At 36.9% G+C, this 19877-nt stretch overlaps 1 long non-coding RNA gene across 1 annotated transcript; it reads left to right on the plus strand.

The window, feature by feature from the left end:
• Positions 1-9814: 9814 nt before the first annotated feature.
• LOC134297428 (uncharacterized) lies at positions 9815-13474 on the plus strand. The gene is made up of 2 exons (XR_010004161.1): positions 9815-10151; positions 13328-13474. It is a non-coding gene; the product is annotated as an uncharacterized LOC134297428 (long non-coding RNA).
• Positions 13475-19877: the final 6403 nt, after the last annotated feature.

Consider the following 19877-nt stretch of genomic DNA (forward strand, 5'->3'; position numbering starts at 1 on the left):
TTGTATATCCATCCATAACGAGATATCTTAGAGATAGGATCCAAGTCTCAACACAAAATTCATTTACATTTCACTTACACTTTATACACATAGCCTGAAGGTAATTTTATGCAAATTTTTAAATAAGTTTACGCATGAAACAAAGTTCATGTACATTGAACCATCAGAAAACAAAGGCATCCATGTGGATAATTGAAGGGTTTGGAGTATTATAGATTTAAGAATCCTGGACAAAGGATGTCCATTCTGTATGAATGTGGATACTAAAGACACACACCATAGTTAATTGCTATCTACTTTAAATTTCAATCACTGCAAAGTCATTTTAATTCACTGACTGGCATAAAAATGTACCATGACATAACATTTAAAAGGGTTACAGAATTTTGAAAAACTATTTGATAATTGAGTCTCAAATACTTGTAAAACTACAAGACTGGCAAACTCAACTTATATCCTGCCTATAAAAGAGACAGTTATTTCAAAGTGACAGGTTTCTGTCAATAAAACAGAAGGCAAGCTTTGCAGTGTATGAACTATTATACGTAACCCTCTGTCATATGCCGCATTTAGCATGGTTCAACTATGTAGTATTTCATCATGAGCACAAAATTCTAGCATGCTGCAATGAGAGTAAAGAAGTCGCATTAAGCATGTGCTTAATGACATTTTGACTCCAGGATTAAGCATATACATAAAAGGAATCTTGCCACACTAAATATTTCCTTGCACGATAAGCATTTTACAAAATCAGTGTTTAAGAAGTCTTGGCAGACTACCTACTCCTACAGTCCTCGAACTAAGGCAAGAAATGCAAAACTACAGCAATGCTCTCCTTTCTCTGCTCAAAATCCTGAAGTAAGGAAAACCTGACATCTCCCTAAGTAACTGAAACTGCTCTTGACATTACAGAATTTCATTTAATTTTCAACCACTGCTCCTGTATATGAACTCTACCTTAAAATTGGTCTACTTTTTAAAATCCCATATGATTCCAACCAGTAAATTTGAATCCACAGTAACATCTAGCACCATTTACCATGAAATTTCTACAAATTATGTAATGCTATTTTGCAGGACAGCATCGGTTCTAGTTCTGAAGAGTATGTAATTTATGATATTTTCCAACGTGGCAGTTGTGGACGGTAAAGATTATAGCAAAAAGCATTAACTTGAGGCATGTAAGGAAATAAATATTATCTCAGATTCAAAAATGATTCACATTTTCTTCCTCATATTTTCACTTACTTGGCAAACGTAGTTCAAAGAGCTCGAAATAGGAATATATATGGGTTAGTAGTTTGGAGTTGTTATTTTGAAAAATTATTAGGATATCCAAGAAATATGACATAAAATGGTCCATAAAACTGCTTAGTTATTTGGTCAGTTATTGCTTAATAACTGTGGGGAATAAAACTGAAAAGTTTAAAGTTCTGTGTTTAATTCAGGCTTCCTGTCTTGCTACAACAGATGCCCTTCTTCCAATCATACAGAAAATACATTAACACTGAATGACAGCTCACCCCCTCATTTTATCCCCACACTATTGCTTTGGTCTCCATCTGTTAACTCCTCAAAGAACTTAATTTGTTTAGCAACCAAATTAAGGCAGTATGCATTGGCAAGTCCCATCAACACTATCGATCAAAATAAGTTCTATAAAAAAGAAAGAAAAATGTTCTCTGTAGGGAAGCCTGGAAACTCCAGAATGATTAAGCCACATCTCCTCTACCTAATGTAAACATATTATACCAATATTTATTAATTGATTATTAAACCCTACATTTTTTCTTTCTTTCACCAAACCTTTTTTCTTATGATTTCCATTCTGCTGGCCAAGCTTACAGATTGATAACTTTTAAAATATATATACTGAGGTGGGGGAAGTAGTAAAACCAGCTAACTTTACCCTTTGACTATTTTATTGTTCATGCGTTCTCAGTAAAATCTTTCCTTTTCCTCAAATATTGAAACAGTTCTTTCAGAAATAGGATTCTGTCAAGTTGCAGTAGTTACAATTCTCGCTGTTACTACAATTCTGACTACTAGCTGAAGTTCCCAAGTTGTCTTCATAGACAATCACACATACAACATATTAAGTACTCCAGTCAGGACGTTACTGTGGCCACTGTCCCTGTTGAGCAACAATCACATCCGGCAAAAGCAGCTGAAGATCATAAAAAGCACTATGGTTACTTCAGCCTCAAGTGACAGTCATACCTTCAGGTTATCCATCTGCTCCTTCAGAACAATGCATACCTATTTAGGTATGCCCAATTCCAGCAGATGAAAGCAATGTACCCCGAAGACCTCTGTGTTGTTGAGATTCAGCTGCAATGTATTCACCTTTGCTCACCACAATACTGAATCCAGATATTAGTTCAGTTAGCCACAACTTAAAGGACCAGGAGAAAGAGAGATGGATTTCATTAGATTATTGATGGCGGACACCAGGCCCGTAGCCAGGATTTTAATTCGGGGGGGGGGGGGCTGGGATTTTGGTTGGGGGGCTGAATCTGAGTGAGAGAGGATCTACGCTAGCAAACCTTTTGTATCGTTATCCTAATACCCCCATGCATATGGGATATATTGATCATGGTGATCAGATCATGATATGAATAAACATAACAGTTTAAATAATAAATGTAAGGCCTTCTCGCGGACCACCCTGAGAATTTGGGGGGGGGGGGGCTGAAGCCCTTCAAGCCCCCCCCCCCCCGCTACATGCCTGGCGAACACCTACAAATCTTGATAAAAACACCCAACAGGATCACATGCAGGTTAAATACAATGGAATTAAGACAGACCCAGGCAAGATGCCAGGACAGAGATGCCACAGGTGAAAATCCAAGCCAATTTCTGAAATTGACTCCCCGCTGTATCAAAATGCCTCCTGCACCTAATCCAACAGAAATAACATAGAGCCTTGTCCCACACTAAATGTTCCACATTTTCTCACACTGGTGTAACTGAGTCCCCCAGAGGCCTTCCCATGATGCATAGCCACTTCTGGTGGCTGTGTGTGCAAATCTGTGGCTTTCTTTGAACTCTGCCAATGGAAAACACATTCTGTTTTTCCCTATTTTTTCCTGACAGTGGCCTCTTGTCTGGATTATGTACCAGGACAATTGAATGCTATGGTATTCCTATTTCCTTAAAAGCAATCCATAATTTTACATGTTCTACAAAATAATAAAATAATTATAAAGGAACTGATTAATTTTGTTTCCAAAATCTTTTTACATGTGGCATTAAGTCAACATACGTTTCCAATATGATCTCTAGCATCTCTTCCTCATCTGAACATAGCTGTGATGTCTGCTATTTATATTATTCTATTTTATGATAAAAGTCTGTGTTGAGAAATCCTGGTTTCCAGGGGGTTTGTTTGCATGGGAAAAATTAATACAATGGTCCAATGGGTACTGCAATTCCCACGGTCCCCTTTCCTAGGTATTGAAATGTTTACACAGTGCTTCCTATCTGAGTGCTATTGTTTCTATTTATACTTATTAGCAATTTTTTGTTAGAGGCTGGATTGTTTCTGATAAACTAAAACATGGGAAACAGGCCAGATGAAAGTTTATTCTACTCACAGTAAAAAAAGTAAGCATGGATACCTCTTAAGAAACTATATCTTATTGAGTTATAGGCAATAAAAATCAGTGCCCTTGTGGCTCTTCTCTCTCAGGGAACTTCCCTGGGCAACCTTGCACTGCTCATAGAGGCACTGAAGACCAACCTAAGGAAGAAAACAAAATGGTCATGCAGCTAATCTGTCATTTGCAAATCATTTTCACCACTCCATCTACCACTTCATCACACAGGCTTTCAGACCTATTGTAGGATGCTGAGAGCACAGTTCCTGGACAAAGCCCACCAGATTCCTTCACAAAACACACAACTACTTCAGGCAGGGCTCCATCAATGAATTGTGCTCTCATCATCCTACGATGGAGGAAGGAGCAAGTTAATGGTTTTTAACTGGGAATTTAAAAAAAATATTATTTATATTTAATATTTTTATATTTAATCCTGTTTTAATGTTTGCATATTTGAATATTTTAAATTGTACGCTGATGCTTTTATGTTAAGCTGCTTTGAGTCTCAGCAAGAGAGATAAAGCAGGGTAATAATAATAATAATAATAATAATAATAATAATAATAATAATAATGGAGAACATGGAAGGCTTCCCGTGTTCTTGTTGCCAGCAACAGGGACAGTGTGGGGGAAAGCTAGACAGTGATGCTTTCCCCCATGTGATGGGGAAGGCAGTGCTGTGAGAGCTCTGGGCATAGGGCAACAGATTCCCCGACTGCTCCACAGATTCGCTGTGATGCTTGCATTAGACAACTTAATGTGATGAGACCCCTAATCTAGTTCCCTAAGTCTGCTAGATATTACTGCAATTATTGGTAAGATATCAAATGTTTTGATTATTTTTCATACACATGCAGCAACGAAAACACTCACTGATATCTACAAAGTGGATCTCAAAGTGAAACATCTAGTAATGGTTTCTACTGTTCAACTGCCCTGCCCCAAACCATTTTTTCAAACCACCTTATCTCAGAGTTCAGAAGACCTTTGAAGCTTGCACTCTTTCGCAAAATTTTAGTTGGTATTTGTATTTTGTTTTCAGTCAAGTGAACTGAGCCTTTGTGCAATTCAGTGGAAAGGATAACCTTCTATTATAAATACTACTTATCTTGTTGCAAATGCAGGATTGCAATTCAGGTGGTAATCCAGTCAGGCCAACCCTTTTGGCCTTCTGTGAAGCCAAGTGTCTATTATACCCCAAAGTGCAATTCATCACACAGAAGAAATAACTGCTGAAAAAGCACTACACAAACCTTTGGAAAATATTTTCTCTTCTTCTCAGTATGGTAGTAATATGGAAATTTTGCCCAGGGTTTTATGGCCTGGCCTTAAACTGTAACCTCTCTTTATTGGGAGAAACTAGATTGCTGTCACAGAGAAGATTTTCCAGTTTTTATTTGACTGTAAGCCCGAAAGCCGCTGGCATATAATAACTTGCTGTTTTTTATCCCAGTATCTTATGCTCTTGGTCTTTTTGCGAACTTGTTCTGCTGACTGACATGCCCTGCAAAGCAAATATGCCAAAAAGACACATGATTCCTACAGTCTTGATTGTGCTCAGCATTAATACAGAATGTGCAAGGACATAATTTATAGTAACATGTGCCACATGTAATGAAATAGAAAAGTTGCTTCTTATGTTGTCCTTCAGGATATAATAAACTAGAACACAAACTTGTCTGAATAAATTATGCATGCCAGTTTAAGGGGTCAGATGGCAATGTAGTCCCAAGTATATATAAAATATGTTATCTAGTACAAATAATCTAATATCTGGGATAGCTGTACATATTCTTAACTGCAACTATTTCTGAGGTTATTATATGGCAGGCTAGCCCTGTCCACACAGGGAAAATTCCCTACCATGTTTTCTGACTTCTTTGTCTATGTCTTCACTTTAAAGCCCTTAAACATTTATAGCAATTGGTTATTAAGAATCTGGAATATACTACAACCTCCTTGTCTCAGGACCCAACCAGATGTTATGCAGATGCCTCAAGATGAGATCTCATGAGATTCCTGCTCCAATATAATTGCTCAGGGGCATGTAGCATATTTCCCATTCACATATCACAAGAACAAAACTACATTTCCCTATCAATTATTGGAGAATTATTTAGACAAAGGGGACTTTATTTTCAGTAGGTACATCTAAGACTCTCTGTTTAATAGTAGGGATTTTTTTGGTGAACATTTCTCCAGTCAACGGTGTCTCCATTTCCAGTTTAGAGAACAGAGTTTCTAAAGTGTGTGGTTATAACCAAAGCATATGTCTAACATATGGTCCAAAATTATACTTATTTTGTAGTTGAATATTATCTGAATCAGAATTACCACAACATGCACTGTAATGAGAGAGGACATCACAAAAACTGTTGTTGAAGGAATGTAATTCAGGATTTTTTCTTCAATTTAAAACATAGATCCAAGAACTGCATTCTTGGCAGAGTGAAAAAGTATGTTCCACACTTCAGTGATCCAATGGGACTATATTAATCCCAAAACCACAAAGTTGTATTTTCCTCATTAAATGGACTGGTTCCCATGGAAGCATTTCAGTAATAAAGAAATTAAACTGCATGACATGTATGAGTGAGATATGTATTCAAAAGTGCAATAGCAAACTCTTTCAGGAAAATATCAGCCTTAACTGACTAGGAGAACATTATTTTTACTGAAATACAGTATATTTTGAAGAAAAATACTCATGATCTGCTGGGACATAATTTTACCACTTTCATGCTAGTGTGCACCCTACAGGTTTCACCTGACATGAAATGTACACAAACGTGGCCTTTGTGAATGATGAATGAAGAGCAGGAAATTGGGGGCAAGTATTGATGGTACAGGGCAATGGCAAACTAGCAATGGCTTAATTTTAAACTACAAAGAACAAATAGCTCTCATTTATTTTAATGGGAGAAGTAGGTGTCCAGTTCTTCTGAAAATCATTTTATTGCCATGTACTTTGTTAGAAAATCTCCTAAATCTGTAAGAAAAGGGCAAGATTTCTTTATAATCCTAGATGGTGCCACAGTTAAATGAGCAAACAAAGTTAATATGCGGTAGTATTTTTTAAGGTCTTTTTTTTTTCCTATTCAGCTATCACAGAAATATTTTCTCTTTTTTCAGTGTAGCCATTTATACTGCAAAAAAATATAACCTTCCCATTTAGGGAATACTAATTCTTTTCTCTGGACTATAAATCAGATGGACTGTCAAAATAATACATATAATTTCTGTGACTCACAGCTCCCATAAATAAAATTTTCATTTTCAGGACTGACAGTCTGAGTTTCTAATGTCATAGTGAGCACTAATCATGCCACTTCCTTTTTATGACTAACAGCATACATATTACAGGCATACAGCCTTGATAGATCTGCTGAAACCTGGCTTTCCCTGAAGCTTCAACATGGAATAAAAGTTCAGTAAAATGTGCTTGACTTCATATTTTGTTTATGTACACTAACCATATCACTGATGAATGTTGAAATATAATTCTGCAGTGGGAAAAGAAAAAAACAAGATAGAAATTCTTTATGACAAAATGTTACAGCACAGAAATCCCTTTTTATGCCACTTATTGATACCTTTATTATGCATAATTATTATTACATATTATTGCATATGGTTGTTACCACAGGATCACAATACAGATGATGAAAACACCCAAGTAATATTCTAAGGTTAACAAATTTTACTAGAATTGGGATACTATCCAATAAAACAGATCATCAACATAAAGTTACATATAGGTCTTAGATGATGCTAATGCCGATATAAGCATTTTTGTTCTATTGCACACATAAAAGGGGGGAGATAAATGAACTCTGTTAGATTTTCATTCACATTTTCTTTTTGGGTCATTGCATTCTGGTCTCTGGCCAGTTTTCAGAATGAAACCTTTCTGCATAAATGAAACAGAAAGTTGACTGGAGACATGCCTCTTGATTCACACTAACATTCTTTTTATAAATTTTTATTTTTTAAAACACAAAACATACATACCGTAGACATACAAAACATTTACAATTCCCACCACCAACACGAGGATTGTTTTCTTTTTACATATTCATTTCTTTGTGAGACAATCTTTATATCTTTATCTTTATCCATTTCCATCCTATATACTATATAACATTTGTATCTTATTTCTTATGGCTTGATCTCCAGATTGATTCATGATATAGTTCTTTACCCTTGTCCATCTTTCTTCCATTTCTCTTGTTCTATTTTCATTAGTTTTTACAGCATTTAGTTTCACATTCATAATTTCAAATTCCATTTGCTCCACCATATATTGGTACCATTTACTTACTGACCATTTTGACTTATCTTTCCACCCTAATACTATTACTGCTTGTGCACATTCTATTATTGCTTCTTTTATTTCCCATTTCCTCTCTTTTCCCTAATACCACTATTTCCTTTCTTATGACCCATTCATTTCCTAGTATTTGATTTGACTCATTTTGTATAGTCTGCCAAAAATATTGTACATATTCACATTCCCACATCATATGCATAAACCACCCTTTCTGATGACATCCATTCCAGCACTGACTACTCCCCTTTTTATAGTAGTATGCTAATTGGCAGGGTGTACAATACCATTTGTGCAATATTTTCCTCCTCATTTCTCATACTCTGGTATTCCTTTTCATCCCTATTGTCTCTACCACATTTCTCATTTCTTGTTCCATGATTTGCAACTTCGTTTCCCACATATTTTCAGATCCCGTATTGTACATCCATCAGCCTCTATCAGCATTGTATATATTTTGCTGGCCTGTGCCTTCTTTCCTTCCCCCTTTTCTCTTATTATCTTTTCAAAGGCATTATCTTCTCTCTTAACCATATTTATATTTTCTTTATTTTGCAATATGCACAGATTGCTCTTATCTGTAACCAATTTTCTTGTCCAAGCCATTGTTTAATTTTATTTTCTCTTACTGTTCCCTCTCTGTATATAGTTGTTCTACTCTCTCTATTCCTTTTTCCTTCAATATTTGAATATTTCTATTCATATTTGGTTCCTTATCCTTATTAATTATCCATACTGTTGACATTTTAGATTTTAAGCTACTTATTCTTCCTTGCCATTTCTTCCACACTTGCATTGTTCTTTTCATTGGTCCTATTAATTTATCTATATTTCTCTTATCCCATATTCTAAAGATTATTTCTTCACAATTAACTCCATTCATTTCCTTTTCAAATCTCACCCATTTTTATTTGTCACTTGTAATTCTATCGCTCTTTCAATTTGGAAGGCATCACTATATAGCTCTAGGCATGGACAGCCCCATCCCCCTTTCATTTCTTTTGCAATTATCAATTTTTTCCTTACTCTTGGTCTTTCCCCCCCTTCAACCCAATAATTTAGTTTCCTATCCCATTCCTTTAATTTTGCCATGGGAGGAATTCATGGGAGAGCCTGAAATAAATACATCATTTTTGGAATTATCAATATTTTCAATGCCCTTATCCTAGACATCTGTCTCAAATTTTTATTCTTCCACCTACTCATTTGTTTTAAAATTCTCTTCCATGACATTCTATAATTTCCATCTATTATTTTATCAAGTGTCTTATATATCCAAATTCCCAAATACTTCAGATTCACAGTAACATTCAACTGAATTGGCATGGCATATTTCTGGATCAATTCTAGATTAGGCTGGGAATGGGTGGCAAGTATTTTGCAGTGTTCTGGTCCTATCTAACTGGTAAATGTTAAAAGGTAATGCTATATGGATCTCTTGTTTAGTACCATTAAATATATATCACGTTGTCCCCAAATTTTCAATATTTTCCCCTGTGCTATGTAACATCTACAAGAAATCGATGTGAAACTATGGAACATAATGGCTCTCATTTTCATCAGGCTCAAATCAAGCAATCCTGTAAATACTTAGTGTCAGTAATAACCTCAACAACAGTCATGTCTACACTGTTCACTTGATCCGGCGGCAGTCTGGAGCATTATGCTGTGGACTGTCCCTGAATTGATTATGATAGCAGCCCCACAACTGGGCTGAATCCTCTGCCATGCCACATTGGTATCCAGATGGTTCAAGACCATTGCCCACCCCACTGCCTTGTCTCTTTCACTACTCCTTGATAGCCAAGAAGTTTCCTGCATGAGCCTGGCCATCGCAGTTACATCTGCTGAGGTCATAATGGGGCAGCTGTACAATAATAAGGAGGGAGTTGATTATGTAGGTGCCCTCAGGAAACACTATTGTCATGGCCAGGATACTGCAAGGATCTATTTGTCCAGTAAGGAAAGTGGCAGTGACATGAGACTGACCCATCTGATCAGCATGTGGGAAGGCTGATGGCAGCAGTGTGCATGTGGATTTTGGGTCAGGCTCAATGGAAATTGATCCAGCCACAAATGCCAAGGGCACTCCAGAGTTTCCAGCAAACTCCAGACTTGGCTTCTCTGACTTGGCTTACTGCAAGGATGGGTTAATGGCTTAAATTCCAGAATTTTGCTGGAAGTTACTGTGTGTCATGAGGACTACCAGAACCATTTTTAAGGTAAGTAAAGTTTGCAAAACTATAACCCTATCCAGATAGATCAGAGGTGCTACTGGCAATGTATCAAATCAGGGATGCAGTTTTCAGTCTGTTATACATGGAGCATGTTCTGCCTTAGACAAGGCAGTTTGTAGCAAGAATGCCCCGAGACAGAAAATCAGGAAATTACATATGCTTCAGCATTTCCTCTGGCAAGGTAAGCAGGAATGGAACAGCAAGTTCAATTAATATGTGCAAGTCAACTCTAAGGGCTAGACAACCATTTCCATCCATTCCCAGTTGGTGTCAGTGCTCCTAGTTCAGCTTAAAGATTTTTGTATTTATTTTGTGCTTGCACAACAACAACAACAACACACACACACACAAGCCAGTAGGACTGTGGAAAGAATAAGTGGGTCTATACAGTATGCACTGGAATCTATCATGAATTTTGAACACGGCAAAGAATGAAGCACCAGCACTGTAATGTGTGAATCTTCTTGATGAATAAATTCTGACTTCAATAGCATAGGGCCTTAAAAATCCTCCATATGGGCTGGAAGAAAGTCTTTACAGAAATCCCATTAACATGAACTTCCCACATGTAGGATGTGAAGAATGGAAATGGGAGCAGCCATTGCCACTGGATGTATTTTATTGTCTAGAAAGGGATGAAGGCTGGAAGGATAAATAAATAAATAAAAATAAGTGAAAAGAAAGAAATTGAGAGAAAGGAAAGAAAGAAAAAAGAGGAAGGTATATGAGGGAAATGGAGGAAGGAAAGTCAGAGGCACAAAGAGATTCTGACCACCATTGTCAGAGCATTGCCATGAAGACATGGTGAGGCAGGCCTACTCAGAGCAGAAGGAGGGAGAAAGCAGGCAGGTAACTGCCCCTCCAACACTCAAGCAACACTGAGTATATATTGTAATCATATAGACTAGCATGTGTGTGTGTATGTGTGTGTCAAAATATGGATAATATGTATGTATATGTTGGCTGGTTCATACCATAAAGGCCTCCACATGGCTTGATGGATCTGGACCAAGCTTGGCATACATAACCTTTAGTATCCAACTTAAAATAATTGTGGGGTTTGAGCTTTAAAACCCCACCTCTTTTTGGCCCAGAATTGAGAGCAAGAAAAGGAATAAAGGATATTAGGCTGTTGCTCAGTGAAGTAGTCCTCTGTGATGTGACTGGAAAAGAAAGGGAGTGGAGCATATTGGCTGCTGCTAGGTAGGATATGCATGCGGATAATGGAGGAAGATGAAGGGAAGGGAAAGAAAGAAAGAGAAGGGAGGAAGGGAGGAAGCAGAGAAGAAAGAAAAAGATTAGAGCAGTGGTTCTCAACCTGTGTGTTCCCAGGTGTTTTGGCCAGAAATTCCAGCCAGTTTAGCAGCTGTTAGGATTTCTGAGAGTTGAAGGCCAAAACATCTGGGGACCCACAGGTTGAAAACCACTGGAATAGAGGGAGGGAGGGAGGAAGGAAGGAAGGAAGGAAGGAAGGAAGGAAGGAAGGAAGGAAGGGAAAGATGCGAGGGAGAGGAAAGTCATGGAAGAGGAGGTGGGAGGGAGATGTATGAGGGAAAGGGAAGAAGGAAAAAAAGAGAAGAGAGGGAGACAAAGTGTGTGAGGGAAAGGGAGGAAGAAAAGAAAGAGCCACACACACAAAAAATACAAACCCAGGCAACACCAGGTATACACTCTATAAACAACTAAAAAAATCAATAATACATATGAATACAAACTTATTATGATGTATAATTCATGAAAATTAAATGCAAACTTAAATAAAATTAAAAGCCCTCTGAAAGGCAACAAAAAGCAGGACACATGTATATCTCAAAAGAGCACACAACAAAAGTGTCTCCCAGAAAATGTATTTGCTAAATCAGCACAGTGTTCATAACAAAAGGATTGATATGATGATCTATCGAATATCCTATTTCTGGGCTGATCAGTCCTCTTTACTGTTCTGAACCTGAGAAAAGTACAGATTACAGCAAGAGACTTCTAATTTCATTAATAATATAAATATTTTAATGCTACCATTTTCTAATTGTAATACAGTGCAGCAGTGCACAAACTGTGGATTATTAATCTAAGCCTGACTGCATAGACAGTACTTGGCCTCTGCCTTTGTGCCTAATGTACTAAGTAAGAATTAATACAACACACTTCACACTCTGTCATGTCCCATTGGTTAATTAAGCAACCAGGAATATTGTGTAGATAGCAAAGAAAATTTAGCTCTGTGGGTTCCATTAATGTCACCAGATTCTTGTCACTAAATCCCCTCTCTGCAGCTTTAAATTTGCTTCCCTGCATACACACTTGGGTTTGCTATTATGATTATATGCATTTCTGCTCACTTGAGCCTTATGACTTCCAGGGGAATTTTATGCAATACTGTTTTCAGTGACTGGAAGGACTGTACTCCAACTCAAGTAATATCTCTGTCATAATTTCCATTATAAATGCTGCCTTTCAAAGATTTTATGACTCAGTTGCAAAAAACTGTCTATGGGATGATATTCTGTGTTACAGCAAAACATTTCTACAACTATTTGTTTGTGTCCTCTTGCTTTCCATAAATATTACCAAATTGATACCATTGTATATATGAAAATATGTTTTTAAAATGATAAAATAATTAACTTAGGGTTTTAAATAACTTTAGATTTAACCAAAACCTGTGAAGCTCTGTCTGCTTCTGACAATTGTGAAGACAGTCCAAATCAAATGATATTTGCTTCACTGAAGCTTAATGACAGAAGTTTTGATTTTGCCTTCTGCATGAAAGGAAAAAAAAAACTATGATCAGACTGAGAACTAGTAGTAACTAACCTGAAGTCTCTCTTGTGAATTACATTGCACAGTGGGAATTGAAACCTAGGATTTATATCTAATTGTTAATTCAAATTAACACTAATCCACCAAATCAAATGGAGTTAGTAAGCATCATATTAAGTTCTCATTGATTCAATACACAGAGCAATTCCAGAACTAACAAATGGATTTATGTTTAGGTTTCTTGATTTCCAGGCTAATACCTTAATCATTATATCATAGTGGCTTTGTGGCACCTGCATCATTATGGAGTATGTTACTCATGTATATCATGTGATCCATCCTGTCTGGTTGAAAAGGTATGGATGAGTGACACAAGATGCTTTTTTGGTTTCTCCAATTAGGATTCTCACACAAAGCTGTTTCTCTCTGGTGAATTCCATATAAACATGCAAGTGTTACCTATGAATAGCAGCTTATTGGAGGCAAGCGGCACTGTGGAGAACAAAGTATGTATATAGTGACAACAGTAAATACTCCTTGCCACTTTCTCTGAAGCTGTTTTTATTTACTAAAATAAGCTATTCAAGCTTTGTCACACATATTTTTGAGCACCATACAGTTTGCCCCTTTGTCATAATCCCATCTGGAAAATGTACTCCTTTTGCAAGTTATGCAGAATGCATGGTTTAAATGTCACTCCGTGAACAATATTAACATTACTAAGTGCCTTGGAGATGGATTTTGCAGCTTCCATGCTGTGCTTGAATCAGTTCTGCTTTCAGGCAATCCTTTCCTCCAGTGATTGGCAGTAAGAGGGTCTATAAGGTTTCTAATTCAGTGCTGCTGGAAACCTTAAAATTGATGTGATGATTAGTTGTTATTTTAGCTAAATAAGCTTGAAGACTGTAATAATATGTGGATTTTGTGGTGCTATTATTGTACTTTGGTATCACAACACTACATCTAGAGCTAAAAGAAGCCTCTTTCTGAGGGGAAGAGAAGATTGCAGAACTGAAAATATGTTGTATTTCCAAGGAATCCACTAACAAGAGCTTTATAAGTAAAAAAAAATCATTGTCAAAAAGAGCACTAGCAATTCGTCATTTCATGTCTAAGACACCCTTCTACTCATTGCATTTCATGTCTAAGACACTCTTCTAGTCACTGCAAATAAACTTATGGCACGTAAAAGTTTAATATATTTATAATGACACAAACTTTCATTGACCCACTACACTTCATCAGATGTATCATGAGATGAAGCAAGTTGGGTCTGCAAAAGTTTTTGCCACACATGTGTCAAGTCTTTCACGCGCCCCAAGCTTTCCTCTCTTTTTATTTCACCACACTAAACATAGCTAATGCCCTGTAAACATCTTAATGGTAAGTGGTTCAAATGGAATCTCTGTCTACATTTAAGCTTTCTATCCTTTAAAGACATTTATTGTCATTGTGTCCCTTCAAGTTGTTTCTGACGTATTACAACCCTAAGGTGACCTTACCACAGGGTTTTCTAGGGCTGACAGTAGGTGATTTAAAGTAGGTAAAGTCGCCCAATAGTTTCCCATGGAAAGCAGGAAATCAAACCATGGCCTTCAGAGTATTAGCCCAATGCTCTAATCACTACTATAAGGTAACTAGGAGTAAAGTTCAATAAACACAGTGGTGCTGAATCCTGAATAGATAGATATAAAATTAGCCAAACTGAGACATGGATGGATGTCTAATGAATTCTATGCGTGTTTGAAGACACTAAGTTACTATGTAGAAATGTCTCTCTTTGTAATTGACAAATGTGTCCTGACAAAAGGAATTCCATCCAGTAAACCCATAGTCTGTATACTAATTTTCTGTTGCCTAATTAATATACCAGTTAACTAAAATGAGTCTATGGAAGAGAATTTTAATTGTATCACCACTATTCTATCCTAGAGCATATTTTAGAAATCAAGCCTGAAAATGGCTAAATCTGGGTTATGAGCTTCATTGAGATTTTTCTTTTCTCCTAGATACATGGGTACAGTTTTCTCTATAGTTTGGTTTGTGGGTGAGTATGGGTGAGTGTTCTAGGTTGTTATAGATATCTGTGCATTATCCGCTTGGTTTAAAAAAACACAACACTGAAGTCTGAGAACAAAATTAATTGATTGGTCTTTATGATGAATTGTTTTGAAGGTAACATATTTGTAATGGAAGCCATTCTGATATGCTGTATGTTCATTTCATTCTGAAAAGCAGTCTTACAAATATGCTCTTAACAACTACCCCAGTGCTTCACTGTTTTCTTGCCCTTTGATTTTTATGTCCCTCTTTTTCTCAAACCTATTCATTTTTCTCCTCATGGTGCAGGAGACAGAACAGGGATGCTATGGTATATCCCCTGAAGATGTTAGCTCTAGCTAACATAGCCAATAGCCAGGAATGTTGGGAGTTGCAGTCCAACATCACTATGACCCAGCTTCTAGGATTGCAACATTTCTTGTAGGTCCAGATGAAGCCTACTACTATCATAGAGTTACCAGGAAGTACAAGCAAGTATATCCAGTATATATAGTTACTGAACGCCAGAAATGGAATGAAACTGCTCATAACTTTCTCAGAAGCAAAGCTCTATATGTAAAATCCAGTCATGCTATATTTATGCAGTTTGCTCAAGCAAAACATTTCCATCTAGACATGATATTTAAATCTTGGCTTAGCAAACTGCATAGCTATCTTATGTCTTCTGCAGAATTGGGCATATTATCATCATGAGTTACATTAGTTTAACCAAAAGTTATATTACAATTCAGCTTGAATTTGTTTCTATGCTATTTATCTTGTTGACTTTTCTCTTGTCTCCATCCACCCTAAATTCTTCTGCTATAGGCTAGGGGGGGAAATTGATATCAAAGTAAAAAAAGTTAATACATTTCAACTACAACTCTGTGCGCTATCTAAACAGCTTGGTACTAAATGCTTGCATTTGAAATGGCATATGTATAGATGTACCCTGTAAAACTGAACGTGCTGGAATGCTTTTATTTATTTATTTATTTATTTAAAACATAATACAGATGGATGTTGTGCATATAGATGAACATGCACTGCGATACAACAGTATGTGAATCATTTTGTAATTAAATATAAAATATGACCCTCTTTTCCAGTTTCAATTCTGCACATTCCAAAAAATATCCCCCCAGGAGTATTTGCGGGACTCTTTAGGTTCTTTGGTGCAATTCTATGGTATTATCATAGATCAGTGCCAACTCAGGGCTACCACCACCATTTTCCCAATCAAGCACTCCAAAAGGCCCAAAGCAGCACTGGGTTGGAGGAAATAGAGCCTTTCTTTTAAGTATTCCTTGGGTGGTCTGAGCTGCAATTTTACCACTCAGATGGTTCCTTTTTGGCCCATTTTTGGGTTGATTTTTTAATTAAAATTTCCATACTTATGTGACTATTATTCAAAAAGGTGTACATATAGATATAGATCTATATCACTTGAATCTATGGCAAATTTAAATATCATTTTCCTTCACATCATCTAGCAGCTCCCTAAGATTAGATGGGGAACCTCTCCTCTCCAACCCAACTGTTGCAAAATACTACTTGGGGTGCACAAAAGTGTATTATGATGGGCACCCCTAAAACTTTGTTCTTCAGGCTTGTTTGCCTCTCCTGCTGCCCAGTTAATATCTTTTTTATTTAGTACCTTTCTGTTTTCATGTAGCTTTTCTAGGAAGAAGAAGAAGATGATGATGATGAAGAAGAAGTGCCTGTAGTGCATCACATTACAGGTATAATTAACTGGACACAAGCCAAAGTGGACCCCCTGGACAGAAAAGCATGAAAACCTATGACCACTGCACCCAAGAAGTGACATAGACAGACTCTACCTAGCGAGGTCTGTAATAGGAAGTACGCTGCTCCAAGTCATGCAATCAGAAGAGGAAGAGGAAGGGGCCATGAAAGAATATATCCAAGGAAGTCAAGAGCCAGCATTGAAAGAAGTCCATAAGGCTGAAATTTTGAAAACCAAATAATAAAAAGAATACAGAGCCCAACATTTTGCAACAAAAAAAGAACAGTGGCTAAGCAAGCCACTCCATGAGCAGTATTTGAAGAACATTGAAGGGAAGGTCGACAGCAAGAAAACATGGAAGTGGCTTAGAAGGGGAACTCTTAAAAAGAAAACTGAAGGCCTGATTTTTGCTGCACGAGAACAAGCCTTACGAACAAACGCAATAAAAACAAGAATTGAAAAGTCCTCCAATGATTCAAAGTGCTGTTAATGCAAAGAGTGATGAAACAGTGGAGCACCTCATTTGTGGTTGCAAGAAAATAGCCCAGACTGACTATATTGAACATCATAGGCTAGCAGCAATGGTGCCCTGGAATCTTTACAAGAAGTATAGCCCAACCTGCAGTAAAACCTGGTATGAGCACAAGCCGGACAAGCCGGAAAAGGCCACAGAAAATGAAGAAGCAAAAATACTCTAGGATTTTAGAATCCAAGCAGATAAATACTTGACACATAACACACCAGATATAATGGTTGTGGAAAAGAAACATGTTTTTATTATAGACACTGAAGTACCAGGAAACAGCAGAATACAGGACAAAAAGCTGAAAAAGATCACGAAATACAAGGACTTACAAACTGAAATTGGATGACTATGGAAAAAGAAAACAATAGTGGTATGAATAGTGGTTGGTGCTCTTGGAGACAGTCCAAGAAACCCCAAAAAGTACTTGAAAAGCCTTAATTTGGACAGAACATCAATCCATATACTGCAGAAGGCAGTACTTCTTGGAACTGTGCACATTCTATGAAAGTACCTCTGATATTCTAGGTCCTTGGGAAGAGCCCAATATTTAGAGATGAATCCCAGACACTTGGACCTAATGTGCATGTGTGCTGTGTTGTTATGTACAGAAGAGTCTCACACTTCTTATCCAACACTCGCTTATCCAATATTCTGGATTATCCAACACATTTTTGTAGTCAATGTTTTCAATATATCGTGATATTTTGGTGCTAAATTCATAAATACAGTAATTACTACATAGCATTACTGAGTATTGAACTACTTTTTCTGCCAAATTTGTTGTCTAACATGATGTTTTGGTGCTTCATTTGTAAAATCATAACCTAATTTGATGTTTAATAGGCTTTTCCTTAATGCCTCCTTATTATCCAACATATTCACTTATCCAACATTCTGCTGGCCCGTTTATGTTGGATAAGTGAGACTCTACTGTACATGTAAATAAACAAACAAAAATAATGTAATTTCTCTTCTCATGGCTTGAGGTGGGTTACAGCATAATTAAAATGCATAAGCATTATAAAATTATATAAATATACATATTAAAATGTATGTCTATTAAAGATACATATTAAAATACACCTCCATCCCCAGATCAGGGTAATGGCAAGGGTGATGGAAAGCACCTGTTTTGTCTAGATTCAGTTTCAGTTTGTTTTTCCTCATCCAGTCCATTACCTCCTCCAAGCATTCATTCAGAGAAGACACACTATCCTTAGCTGAGGATGTTTTTGAAGGCCTGGAGAAATATATTTGGGTGTCATCAGCATATTGATGCTTACGGATGATCTCTCCCAGAGGTTTCATGTAAATATTAAAAAGCATTGGGGATAGAATGAACTTTCACTGTTGATTGCATATTATATGTGGATATCTTATTTTTCTTGTAAGTTCTTTCGTTGAATATTACTAACTTATTTTGTTTAATGTGCTGTAATACATATTTCCAACAGTGGAAGGAATGTTCTCAATGTAAAAAACAAAACAAAAACAATCCCGAGAAACATTTGATAAACTAGTAGCCCATAGAGATTACCATGAAACCCTGGAATGTTTTTCAGGGCCAGAGACTATATAACTTTTCCCCACAGAGACTTGTGGTGTTGCGCTATAATTGTGGTCAGTTTGCACTGTTCATTTCTTTTCCTGACATATCATATGCACATTTCATAATTTCTTCCATATGCCTTATCCTCAGAATGATTGTGTCTTAGTGGCCCTGTCTCCAGATTCGAAAGATGAAGATCTGATAGAAGCTGGCATAGCTGCATGTGCATAGTAGGTTCTCACATCACTAGGAACCTGGCAATATCAGTAACAGAGCTAATAAAGCTTGAATATTCTTGCACCTAGCAAAAGCCTGAAAAGCTCAAGATCTCAAATGTACTTTACAGATCAAATAGAGCTGCCATGGTTATAATTTATATGTAATCACAGTAATAATTTTTGATGAGCAACACAAACATCCCCATTGTCATATGTGTACATGTGTCCACAGTCTTTAACCATGTCTATAATAATTTAGATCTTTTTCTTATTTTTTTCTTCACTATAGCAGAGAGTATTTCTATATCCCTCCCATAAATATGTATTACAGTAGAAAAGATAGTTTCCTGCATCACGGCTAAAAATGACAACAATCTGGAGTCCGCAAAATACAGAAAAGATAATGGAAGGGAACTGTCAAAACAAAAATGGTTGATCTAAGCAAGCAAGAAATTTAAGGGTTCTTTCACACCACGCAATGATACCAGGCATTCCACTTTAACTACCGTAGCAATATCCTATGAAATCCTGGGCTTTGTAATTAGCTGAGGCATTAGAGCTCCTCAGAATTCTAAAAATCCTCCATAATTTTCACATTCCAGGATTCCATAGGATGGAGCCATGACAGTTAAAAAATGGAATCAAAGTACTCTAATTATATCATGTGAACGTACCATGGTTTGGGATCTCTCTGCTTTCCTTCCCTCTTTCATACATTTCCAGATTGAAGTGTGGAATCATTCATGACTTGGGCTTCACTTATCCATATGACTGATTTGCAACTCTCATTGGGTGGGATTTAATAATGGGGGTTTCGCTGATGGGGTGCTGGCATGGTGTGCTCTTTAACCAAGAGCACATTAAGATAGCA

Source organism: Anolis carolinensis, chromosome 3, assembly GCF_035594765.1.
Source record: "Anolis carolinensis isolate JA03-04 chromosome 3, rAnoCar3.1.pri, whole genome shotgun sequence".
Lineage (NCBI taxonomy): Eukaryota > Metazoa > Chordata > Lepidosauria > Squamata > Dactyloidae > Anolis > Anolis carolinensis.